A 13,055-nucleotide genomic window follows, 5' to 3' on the forward strand; every position below is an offset into this window, starting at 1 on the left:
TAAACACATAATTTTAGAGTTTAATACATCCTTTGGGATCAAAAGAGTCATTAAGAAGCCATTTATCTACGAGAAATATCAGCAAGAAAGCACTGAATCCAGATGGTTATAAAGTTTTATTTTAGGAAATATTCAGTGATAAAGTATATCCACGTTTAAATGAAAGTTGCAAATGGGCAGTGCAGCTATTTCATCTTAATTTAGTAAACATTTCCTTCTTGAAACTGAAGCAAGATGTGAATTTCCAAAAATGTGGGAATTTCCTCTAAGATGTGAATTTCCAAAAAGCTCACTTTAACATGAATCTAGTAAGCCTCACACAAAATGCAGGATTTTTTTTTTTTTTAAATTTTTAAGCAACAGAAAATTAGGCGAAATGAGAAGACTCTGTAGTTTACTTCCCCTCCCCCTGCTTGGATAGAAGTAAGTATCCAAGAATATAATAAAATGTATTGACTTGAAACATAAGTCTGATGGGAATAATACCAATGGCTATTATAATCAAAATATAAAAAATTATATTTTGAATAATCAGCCCTAGTGTATAGGTTTGGAAGGAAGTACCTTAGCAATCAAAATATCTTTGCCATGATCAGGAAACATTTTTAGCCCTATTCTCTGATGGTGTATTAAGGTAACTAACATAGTGTATTCTTCTAAACTTTAAATCTTACCCTAGAGAGGTCTAGTAAATTTCTGTTATTTTGCTACCTAGCATGTACCTTTCCTTCCTTCTGGTAGTGAATCCATAGTGCCTTTTCCTTCTCTATTCTCATCCCATGGGCTCCAAGGTAATTGACAACATCCCTGGGCTTCAGAGGAGGAGTACATGAATAAAACTAAGAAGAAAGAAAATTGCAATCACTTGTTTACAGTGATGGGGTCAGGGACGGACCCATGATCCATGTCTAGCCAACTAGGGCCAAAGAGAGTCAATTCTGGAACTACTATTTGCATTATCCAGGAAGCAGTTTTCTCTCATGGGAGCCCTCAAGTGGAAGGTGATAATGGAGATGTGTCTGAAGTTAGTCTATCCCTACATTGTTCAGGTACCCAAGCCAATATATAGTTTCTTTTTGAAATTTAAGTTAGAAGTTTGAGTTAATTTTCTACTGAGTACAGCAGAGTTCTTATTGATACATGAGATGAGAATAGAGATCAGCCGGAGGGCTTGTAAATATTACAGATTCTCAGACCCCACCCCAGACCAACTGAACTAGTGTCTCTGATAGGGGCCTAGGGGTTCATAGTTTAACAAGAGTTCCAGGTGGTTTCTATAATCATGATAGTTTAGAAACACTTTCTCAGGGGATTCCTAAGGACTAGCAGTTGAATGTTACTCCATTTAGTGATAAAAAGTACATATTTTAGAGCTGACAGAAGTGGTTTCAAGGCCCAGCTGTTTGCATATGAATTGGTTCAGCTGGGTGATTTATGGCAAGGTACACAACTACGCTAGTTTCTGTTTCTTCACCAATAAACTTGCAGTGATAGTATTTTACACATAGGAGTGTTTTCTGTAGTAGGTGAGATACATGCTGAGTCTCCCTTATCTGGAATACTTGGGACCAGAAATGTTTCAGATTTCAGATTTTTTTTGGGTATTGGAATATTTTTATTATACCTATGAGCTGAACATTCCTAATCCAAAAATCCAAAATTCTAAATGCTCAGACTTGCATTTCCTTTGAGCATTATGTCAGCCTTAAGAAATGTTCAGGTTTTGGAGCATTTCCAATTGTGGATTTTCAGATTAGGGATGTTCAACTTGTAATTGACACAGAATGTTGCACATATTGATATTCAATTTTATTAGTGTTTATTATTTTATTTGTTTATCAGAGTAAGTCAAACTTTTCTGAAACATTAGGGAAACAGTTCAAATCAAAGACACTACAGTCAGAGTTTCTATTGAAAATAAACTAGAACTGAACAGTGGGCTACACCCAACATTGTTAAATATGTTAATTATATTATTTTTATCAAATACTTGACCTTTGACCATATATGGTACATTATTTCTTAAAGATGATGCAACAACAGATTGAATTCAACAAACTCATTCTTTCATTCTTTCAGTTTGACCTTCATGTGCGAAGTCATGTTGAAAATGCCTTTAGTGTACAAAGCACATTTAGGAAGGCCACAAATTTAGTCTGAAAATAATCACCTTTTGTAACTTTGGGTCTAAGGAGCATTCCAATTTGACCCAAGAGAATCCAGAGGAAGAAGAAATAACTTTACTTGCTGTAAAGTCTGGTCTAGAGGTCTTCTCTCTCGTTTAGATTGATAAATGTGACAGGAGAATGCCAGGATAAAGTTTTCATTTACTATTACCATGGAAGCACTATATTTTACCAGCTGGCCACAGAATTCCTTCCCTAGAGGAAATTCTTTGGGAAGAAAGAAACTTAATTAGCTGCTTGGGTTAGGAGGTGAGAGCTTAGTGCTCTGAGTGTTAGTAATAGGCTGAACAACAAAACAGGTAGTCATGCTTCCCTGAGGGAAAGAATGAGAGGAATTTTAATTTTTGAAATATTCTATGAGGAATAGAACATAACAGAGACACCATGAAAGGAAGGGAAAAAGAGGGGAGTCTGAGAGATTTTGTAAGGGCAGGAGTTACATGGTTTCAGGGTCTGTGGAATTTTCCTTCTGAAAAACTGACTCAAGGATATTTTATAATAGGAATGTTTTTGGCAGGCCAACGTGGGCATATCACGAGATCAAGAGATTGAGACAATTCCGGCCAACATGGTGAAACCCTGTCTCTACTAAAAATACAAAAATTAGCTGGGCATGGTGGCATGCACCTGTAGTCCCAGCTACTTGGGAGGCTGTGACAGGAGAATCGCTTGAACCTGGGAGGCGGAGATTGCAGTGAGCCAAGATCGCGCCACTGCACTCCAGCATTGTGATATAGTGAGACTCCATCTCAAAAAAAAAGAAAAAAAGGAATGTTTGCATTGCTATAATTGGTGGAAAACCCTCGTAGGCCCTCTCTTGTCTTCCTGTCTTCAACTGCATCTTCAGTAAAGTCTGCTACTTTCACTTCTATTTTTTTGTTGTTGTTTTAATGAGGAAATGGTTGCACCAATAAGATACCCAACAGAATCTGGATGCCCAGAAACAAGACCTAAGATGACATTTCCTACTCTGCCCCTTTGGAAGTTCACAGAAGTCTTAGTGTGGACCTTGAACCCTCATCAGATGTAGAATTGCTGTTAGAATCCCCTACAGGTACAGTCTTCTCCTCATGCTCATATTTTTAGATCATAAAAGATATGTTTATGGCTATTTTCTGGGTAAAATTACTTATAATACAGGTTGACATTCCTTATCTGAAATACTCGAGACCAGAACTGTTTTCAATTTTGGATTATTTTTGGTTTTGGGGTATTTTCATCATACTGGTAGTGCATCTCAAATCTGAACATCTGAAATCTGAAATGCTCCAATGGGCACTCCTTTGAGTATCATGACAGTGCTCAAAGATACTTTTACTAGCCTCTTTGAATTTGGCTTTTGTCTCTTCTTTTATTACATTTTAGAATTCATGGTCTTGTGTGGATTGAGCTTTACACAATGGGGCAGGGTGAGAATTGTCATCTCAGGGTCTTGTTTCTGGGCAGCCAGATTCTGTAGGGTGTCTTACTGAGGTAACCATTTCCTCATTAAAAATGAAAAACAAGAACAATAAAAAAGTGAAAGTAGTAGACATTACTGGAGATTGGGTTGAAGATAGGAAAAGAGGGCTCCAGGAGGGTTTTACATTAATTGTAGCAATGCAAACATTTCTATTAAAAAATGTCCTTGAGTCATTTTGTCAGAAGGAAAATTCCACAGACCCTGAAACCCAGCATATTAGTTTCCTGTGGCTACTATAAAAAATTACCACAAATGTAGTGCCTTAAAACAACAGAAAATTATTCTCCCACAGTTCTGGAAGCCAGAGTCTAAAATCTGGATGAAATCAGGTGTCACCTGGAGCACCCTCCCCCCAGAGGCTCTAGGGTAGGATCCATCCCTTGCCTCTTCTAGTTCCTGGTGGCTGCCAACACTCATTAGCATGTGACTGCATCACACTTAGCCCTGCCCCCGTGGTCACATTGCCTCCTCCTCTTCTGTGTCTGTGTTGAATACGTCTCTGTCTCTCTCATAAGGACGCTCGTGATTATATATAGGGTTCATTCAGAGAATACAAAATAATCTCCCATCTCAAAATCCTTAATCATATTGGCAAAGACTCTTTTTCCATTCCAGGTAAGGTCAAATTGCAAATTCCAGGTATTAGGACCTGAAATCTTTGGGTGCCAGTTATCCAGCCCGTTAACACCTGGCCTCTGCTTCTCTATCCTCTTGGATGAAGGTGTGGAGTAGCCTCCTGCTTTGGGTCCTGAAAAGGTCCATTTCCTACTGTAAGTGAGGGCAACCTTCACTCATGCAACTCTCCTGGAGTGTGTAATTATTGCACCTAGCCCAAAGGTTTTTTTCCTTAAGCCATACTGCTAGTTATTCTGAAAATTTATGGCATAAATGAATTTGATTTAAAAATTGCCCTGGTTGTCAGAAGAATCACTGCAATATTAGAGTTCATTTTAAAATCCAGTTAAATCCAGTTACCCTTCGAGTAAGTTCCTCATTGTTCTCCTCTTCTTCATAGGAAAACTTCTTCAACAGAAATATGCACAGTATTTATAACTTCCCAGTCCATCTTTAATCTCCTCTAATTTGGCTTTCATCCCCACTCCTCTACTGAAACCATTTCACTACTCTTGCTTTAGTCACCAATAACTAGTAGGACCATATAAATTATCATTGAAAGGAGACACTTTTGAAAGTGAAAGTAGATACTACCTACTACTAAGTAACTACATTAACTACACCAGGGCATGATGCACACCAGGACTATCCCAGGAAAACCAGAGGGTATAGTTACCTTGCAGTGATCTTCATGTTGACCATTTCAATCCACATTATTTTATTTTGTCTTGCCCAGCATTTTACCAACTTTTCAACGCAGTTGAACTCTCATTCCTTCTCTAATACTCTTTCCATTTTTCTTCTGCCATACTAATGCTTTTTTCCCGTTAAAGGAAAATGCTGTTTTTTCCTGTTGTTGGAAAATCCTGTTTTTTCCTGTTGGCCATTCTTTCCAAGCCTGTTCATCTGGTTGCTCCTACTTTACCCAATATCTGTATTCTGCATTGTCCTAGGGCTCAGTTCCAGGTCTACATCTCTCTTTATCATATACATTCCTATGGCTTTAGATGCCATGTGCTGGCAATTTCTAAATTTGTCTCCAGTACAGACATTTCTTATATGTTCCCGATTTAAATATTCAACTGCATTTTGACATCTCCTCTTGGATATATTTAAAAATTATACTCTTTTTCTCTCACACATGCCCAAACTGTTTCTCTCCCAGTCTACTGCATCACAGAAAATGTTTCTACCAACTTAAAAGCATGTTCACCAGAAACTCACTCCCATCCAATCCACCTGTAAGTGTGTTTGTTTCTACCTCTGAAACACATTTCAAATGTACACATTTCATATATACTGATCCATTTCATGTCCTTCTCTTTACCACCGTTGAATCCACCATCGCATACTTCCTGTAGCTTTCTTTTTGAATTTTTGTGCCATTTGGAATTTATTCTCCTCGTAAGGTCCAGATTTATTTTTAATACATACATATAAAATTGATATATATTTTTATAAATAGTAATTTCATAAAACTTGCATTTACTTTAAATCTTGGTGCCCTGTGACTTCACAACCATTGACTGAAAGGTTTCAATGACTTAGAGGAAATGAAGATACTGATATAATAGTCACACTGTGAAGATTTACAAAATATGATGTAGAAGAATTTTTACTAGACCTGAGAAGGAGGCAGAAAATGTTTATTGGACAATATGTGGTGCCTCAGAGGGCAGAAGTGTGCAAGGAGAAATAAAAATACTAAGAGGTTAGGTTGAAGGGTCCTGACACCCTGTAGAGGGTGAAACCCTAGGGCAGAGAGGCCAGGGATGATAGGAACTGTAGACAGGTAGAGAGGGAAGGCAAAACCAGAAGTCATTGGTCCATTGTGTTTTATAGAATTCTTGAACAGGAACATCTCAGAAAGTTAGCTACTGCTACAAAGGAGAGTGGTAGCTTGGTATGCTTGGCAGGGAGTATGCTACAGTAGCACCTGCATATGACAACTGAGGAATCCGGTGATTTTGGCACACTCTCAGTGGGGCATGTAGGAGATATCTGAGCTGAGAGTCTAGGATTTGCCATAGGATTATCATGGGCAGGGGAAGCTAACCCTTAAACAGAAATTGCATAGTAGACAACCTAGCTGGGGACCGGGTGGAGGACAAGGCTGAGACACAGATATTTAATGGCTCTAGAAAGAACAGAGATGAGGCCAAGGAAGTGAGGGAGATCATGAGATGCTCCCACGCTGAGAGAAAAGATTCTCAGTGTATAAGATGTGCCCAGAAGCCACTTTAACAAAGATTGTTTAAAAGAAGGGCCTTAGCAATAAGAAATTCAGCTGTGGCAGAGGGCTAGAACTTTGAACATCGTGACTTCATCCCAAAGAGCTTCAGCTAAGCAGAAAGAGGCTGCCGTAGATGAAAAAGAAACCATAAGCTCCTTTCATTGGGATTTATCTTAGTACCCAAAAAGAGCTGGGAATCGTGGGCAAGATAGAAGACAATCCAGACAATAAAGGCTGTTACATGATTTTGCACATGTGAGGTAGTATATGTACAATTTTTTTACCTTGATACACATAAATTAGATGTTAACTTTCTTCTTCTTAGTGCCCCCAAATGACTCGCATTTCCTTTGGAATATAAACAGTAGCATGCATTGCAGGTACAGCATGATCTGGCCGAATCCTAACCCTTTAACTTCTTTGACTCCATTTCTTCCTCTTGCTCAATGAAAGGCAACTTCGCTAACTGCCTGTCTGTTCTTTGCATAAGCCAAGATTGTTCTCAACTGAAGAATTTGCTTATGCTTTTTCCTTTCTCTGGAATGAATGTCACATCATCCCAATATTCATATGAATGACTCTTTTGTATCCTCTTCAGTTTAAGGGGATAAATGCCACCCTCGCGAGGAAGTCTTGCCTGATCTGAAGTGGCTCCATTCTTCTTTGATAATGGTGAATAACCTCAAAAGATACTATGTTTCTATAATACAACCTTAGTTTATAGCACTCTTCACAATTATAATTATTGCACTGATTTGTTCATTTGTTCTGTCTCCAAAAGTAAATTATAAACTCCATGAGAGCAGGGGTCATATTCACATTGATCACTGTTGTTTTTCCAATATTAGCTTGGTTATTGGTACACAATAAATATTCAAAAAGCATTTGTGAATGAGAAAATTAAGCTTTCATGCTCAGTGGTTTCTTATTGCTAACAGAATTACATATCTTGGACCATCATTACAAGATCTCCATTGATTATGCAAATGTGCTTCCCACCTTTTTTTCCCACAAACCATACACTTCTTCAAATAATAAAAAAACCCGGCATACTTTAGTTTTCATATAAGTCTATAAATCCTAACCTTTTTATCTTTTTGCTCATATAGTTTCTTTCATCTGAAGTGCCAATTTCCATCTCTAAAGTTTTAGTCTTATTTATTATTTGAAGCTCTTCTCAACACCATGTTCCCTATAGGGCTTCTGTGAATTTAATTTGATGCTCTGTATTCTGATGAAAATTACTCTTTACTTGACTCAAAGTATCTAACTGTCTCATTTGAATTATGGTCATATATATATACACATATATGTAGTGTATAAATATAGAAGATGTATAGTTTCATCCTTTGGTTCATTGGTACTCTTAGCATTGTGCCTTGTATGTGAACAAAAGGCTCTAAAATAAATATTTTTTGGATATACTAAGGAAAGGTAAAACTATTTTATAATAATACCATCCTTTGGAAATCTGCGTTCTTCATCTGCATACATGCTGGAAATTATACCTATAAAGTTAGAAATACGTGTAAACCACAGAGTTGCTAAATTCCCATGTGTACTTTTTAAAACATATGAAAAGGTCCATAAATGTCAAGCAAAAGATTTGAGTACAGAGACAGAAAGAACAGAAATAGAATTCATTGGGCTTTTGCCAAGAACCAGGAATTCTAAGGGCTTTGTATACATTGTCTGATTTAAAGTTAAGCCCACACTATCCCTATGAAGTAAATGTTACAGTTAGTTTTCTGAAACATCCTATTTGGGGAAGAAATAGGAATAATTCATGACAAATGAGTCACATCTACAAAATTGAAATGCTACCATTGTTAGGAGAGTTCCACACCAAAGAACAGTTTTAGCTTGAATAAAAAGAAAAAAAGTAGCTCAGGAAATCCACCGCAGGTTCGAAGAATAGCACAAAAATTAAATTCTTAAGAAACATTAAGATGGTGAAAAATTGTTCTACTAACAGATATTTTGTCAAACTTATATGAAGAGTCAGAATAGATATTAGCAAAGACAGGGGAATTAAAGGACTGTTATTAATTTATAAAGAAGAATGTTAATTAAATCTGAAAGGACTCTGGGAAAAATTACTTCTGTTATTTATTTCAAGAAATCTTTTGAGCTGCTAATGAGAACATTCCAATTATCTCAGGAATAATTGCCTAACTATTTATTGCATCAAATTATGAATTTCTGAAGTTAAGGAAGATGAGAGCAATTAGTTACAAAAAAGGAAAAATGATATAACAACACAAAATAAGAAATTGGTAACTAAGAAATAGATTAAGCTTAGAGTTAGAGAAATAAAAGGTAAGGTATAATTTATACTTCCGTAAATAGAAAGTAGAATAAAACTTGTCTTTTTTTAAAAAAATTATGTTGATGCCTGTAAAGTTGCCCCTAACACAGCATATCCCAATTTCTTATTAAAATATCAATGGACTCAGAAAAAAATGTATTAGAAAAAGAAGGAGAAGGAGGAGGAGGAGAAGAAATTAATATACAGGCCTGAAAAGCAAGCCCTTCCACACAACTCAGAAATGTTTTATTGATTTGTTTCACTATCAGGCCAATGAAACTTTGAGAAAAGCATGATAGATGAACCATCCTTGCCATATTGCCAGTGATCTTATGCAAAATGGTTTTTTAGTTCACAAAGTTTATATGAACCCCAAAATCTAGGCAGGGAGTCTGGCTGCCTCAAAAACATCAGGCATTCAGTAATTATTATTTCTTCCTCTACTCTGTCTCTCCATTTATTTGGTTACTATAAACTGTCAGAACAGAACTAAGCAGAAGAAGTAAGAAGGGAACTAATCATCTTGAGTACATTTCTCATCTTCACAACCTTGTAGGTAGGGAAAGATAAAGGAAGCGATCTGGCATTTCTGAATTCTTGAGATTTGCTTCTTCAAAAATAATTCACTTGCAAATCAGAATACCAGGGAGAGGAAAGGAAAGACCGTCTATGGGTTCAGCAGAGTTATACTGGATGAAAGCCAGTGAGATACTGGAAACTTTCTGGGATCTGTGTGTAACTGGCTATCTGGCTGTGAATCAGAAGTCACAGAACATAGTGGTGGTATAATGGGCCGAGGGCAATCCAGTTGCACAGGGGCTTGGCACTCATTGATCTGAAGAGACCTTCCTTCATTTGCGAGTAAATGCATAGATTAAAGTACTTCAAACTGAAATAAACATAATAGGCTAAGGTAATGAGTCATAGTAGGTTTAGAGAACAATTATTTTACAAAGCCAGGAGATTCTTTCATAGAAAACTATTTGGCATTTTTTATACTTATGAAGAAATATTATCTCCATGAAACAAAATTGGAAGTTAATAAGTAATAACATAGGCAAAAAAGAGACAACATTATGAAATGAAAAGAATGGGCAAGAAAAGGAAGAATTGCAAATAAATTAAAAATACAATGGGAAAATTGAAATCATTGCTGGGAGCAGTAAAACTTTACAAAAAGTCAGAGCCATAATTTGGATGCCCAAACTGAGAAAATGCAAAAAATGTTTAGAGAAAATATTAATATATATTACTTCATATATATGTATTACATATATGAAAAGAAATGATAGGATGGAGATTAGGGGAAATTTTTAAGAATTATATTTATTGGAAAAACATACAAGAAATTTAAGAAAAATAATTATAATATGCCTTTAAAACATGTTAACAGAAATGAAACAAATCAGTAATCAATAATGAAAATTTCTATGAAAGAGAGACAATGTCAATCTTTCTGGGTTCCAGCTTTGGGTAAGCCTCTTTGATTCCCCATTTTCTTTTAGACCTATTAAGTTCACCTACATGCATAGTAATACATCTTCCTATCTATATTCATTATAACATCATAGAGTGTTTGAGGTGAAAGAGAATCTTATTCTTCAACCTCTCTAAAATCCTTCCCATAAAATATTTGCAATGAAGAGAGTAGTTAAGTTTCTCCCTTAACCTTCTTCTCCCTAGGCCAGACTATGGAAATTTATTCAATTTTTTTTTTTTTTCAAATAACCAGTTTCCCATGCAGGTAATTATCTCTGATAGCCTTTTGTGACAGCACAACATTCCTTTGTAGGTTGATTACATAAATTGAATATGATAGTGTAATATATATCTGACATAAAGTAGACTGTGGTATACGTGCTGCTTCTGTTTCTTGCATATCAATGTACTTTAATGTGTTTGCTGTTACATATTTATAGTTTAGAAGCCTTAGAGGAAATATCAGTATTTATAGAAGATGGTGCTGGAATATTCTTATATGGAGATTTTTAAAAATTGTGGTAAAATATACATAATGTAAAATTTACAATTTTAACCATTTTTAAGTGTACAAATGATGTACATTCATATTTTTATGTTATGGTTCCCACCATCCATCTCTAGAACTTTATTCATCTTCCAAAACTGAAATGATGTATGCATTGAACGATTACTCTTGCTCCCAACCCCTGGTCCCTGGTTACCACCATTCTCTTTTCCATCTCTGTGAATTTGACTTTTCTAGATTCCTCATAAAAATGGAATCATACAGTATTTGTCTTTTTGTGACTCTCTTATTTTACTAAGCATAATGTCTCCAAGGTTTATCCATGCTGTTGCATATGACAGTATTTCTTTATAAGGCTAAAGAATATTCTATTGTATGATTATGCCACATTTGGTTTATCCACTAATTTGTCTATGGACAATTGGGTTGCTTCCATCTTTTGGCTATTGTAAATAATGCTTTTATGAACATAGGTGGTTGAATGTCTGTTTGAGTCTCTGCTTTCAATTCTTTTGGGTATATAAGCAAAAGTGGAATTATTGGATTCTATGGTAATCTGTTTAATTTTTTAAGGAACTGTCATACTGTTTTCCACAGTGACTACCACAAGTTTACATTCCCACTAAAACTGAACAGGGGTTGGAATCTATCCACATCTTTTAAGATCTTTAAATACATTTTTCCCTTCTATATGGGATGATAATGAATTGAAGAAAATGGGAAAGGCTAGATGAACTTTAAAGTTTCCACCCGTCTTGTCATCTGTGATGCATTGCTTTAAAATAATAACTTACTGAGAATTTTTCCGCTTTCCCAAAAGAGTTAATAAAACTTTTATCAATATGTGACTTTCTCTTAAAGAACAGATTACATTCTGTGATGGTTAATACTGAGTGTCAACTTGATTGGATTGAAGGATACAAAGTATTAATCCTGGGTGTGTATGTATGGGTGTTGCCAAAAGAGATTAACATCTGAGTCAGTGGGCTGAGAAAGGCAGATCCACCCTTAATCTGGTGGGCACAATCTAATCAGCTTCCAGTGAATATAAAGCAGGAAGAAAAACCAATGTGAAAAGGAGAGACTGGCCTAGCCTCTCAGCCTGTATCTTTCTCCAGTGCTGGACACTTCCTGTCCTCGAACACTGGACTCCAGGTTCTTCAGTTTAGAGACACAGACTGGCTCTCCTTACTCCTCAAGCTTGCAGATGGCCTATTGTGAGACCTTGTGATCGTGTAGGTTAATATTTAACATTAAGTCTCAGATATATATATATATATATATATATATATATGTGTGTGTGTGTATATATATGTATGTATATCGTGCAAACCGAAATATATATATATACCAATAGTATATATGTGTGTGTGTATACACACACACACACACACACAATTGGTTCTGTCTCTCTAGAGGACCCTACTACACATGCGAAACTTAATCTTTCAGTAATTGTAGCTATATAATGTTCAACACATATGTGACCCCATATTCTGCTGCTGACACTATGAGAATGAAATATCTGGATGATGAAGAGAGTATTTTTATTCATCTGTTGTGTGTGTGTTGAAATTGGATCACAGCTAGAAGGATCTTGCCTTGGGTGAATTCCCTAGAAACAGACCTTGCCATGAAGATTTGTATGAAGGTGATTTACTGTGAAGTGCTCCCAGGAGAAACCATTAGGGGAAGGCGGCAAGACAAAAAGGGAAGGGAGGCAATCTAAGCAAGGGTACGCTATTACAGTGCACTATTGCGAAGCAGTAGCCCCATAGTCACATTGGCTCAGCCCTACAGTGGTACTCTGGAGATAAATTGGGTTACAACTCAAAATTGTTGTCATCGGGGCAAAGGGGGTGCTATTTGAAAGGTCTAATCAGACATTTCCAGCTCTCCCACGCATGCAGGCAAAGACAAGTTCTAGCAGTCTTGGGAAAGTCTCCAATAAAGAGACATGGTTATTGACTGGAGTGAAAGCACACTGGGAGTGTGCATGAAAATGGCATAAGGGTACACTTGCTTTAAAAATAGTAACTTACTTGAGTATGAGGCAGAGAACTGATAGCTCCTACCACAGCTTTTAATAAAAGATAATATTTATGCTATGGTTTTGATATCTGACCCCTCCAGATCTCATGGTGAAATTTGATCCCCAGTGTTGAAGGTGGGGCCTAATGGGAGGGGTTTGGGTCATGGAGGTAGATTCCTCATGAACGGCATGGTGCAGTCCACATGGTAATGAGTGAGTTCTTATTCTTTTA

Source organism: Nomascus leucogenys, chromosome 4 (assembly GCF_006542625.1).
Source record: "Nomascus leucogenys isolate Asia chromosome 4, Asia_NLE_v1, whole genome shotgun sequence".
Taxonomy (NCBI): Eukaryota; Metazoa; Chordata; class Mammalia; order Primates; family Hylobatidae; genus Nomascus; species Nomascus leucogenys.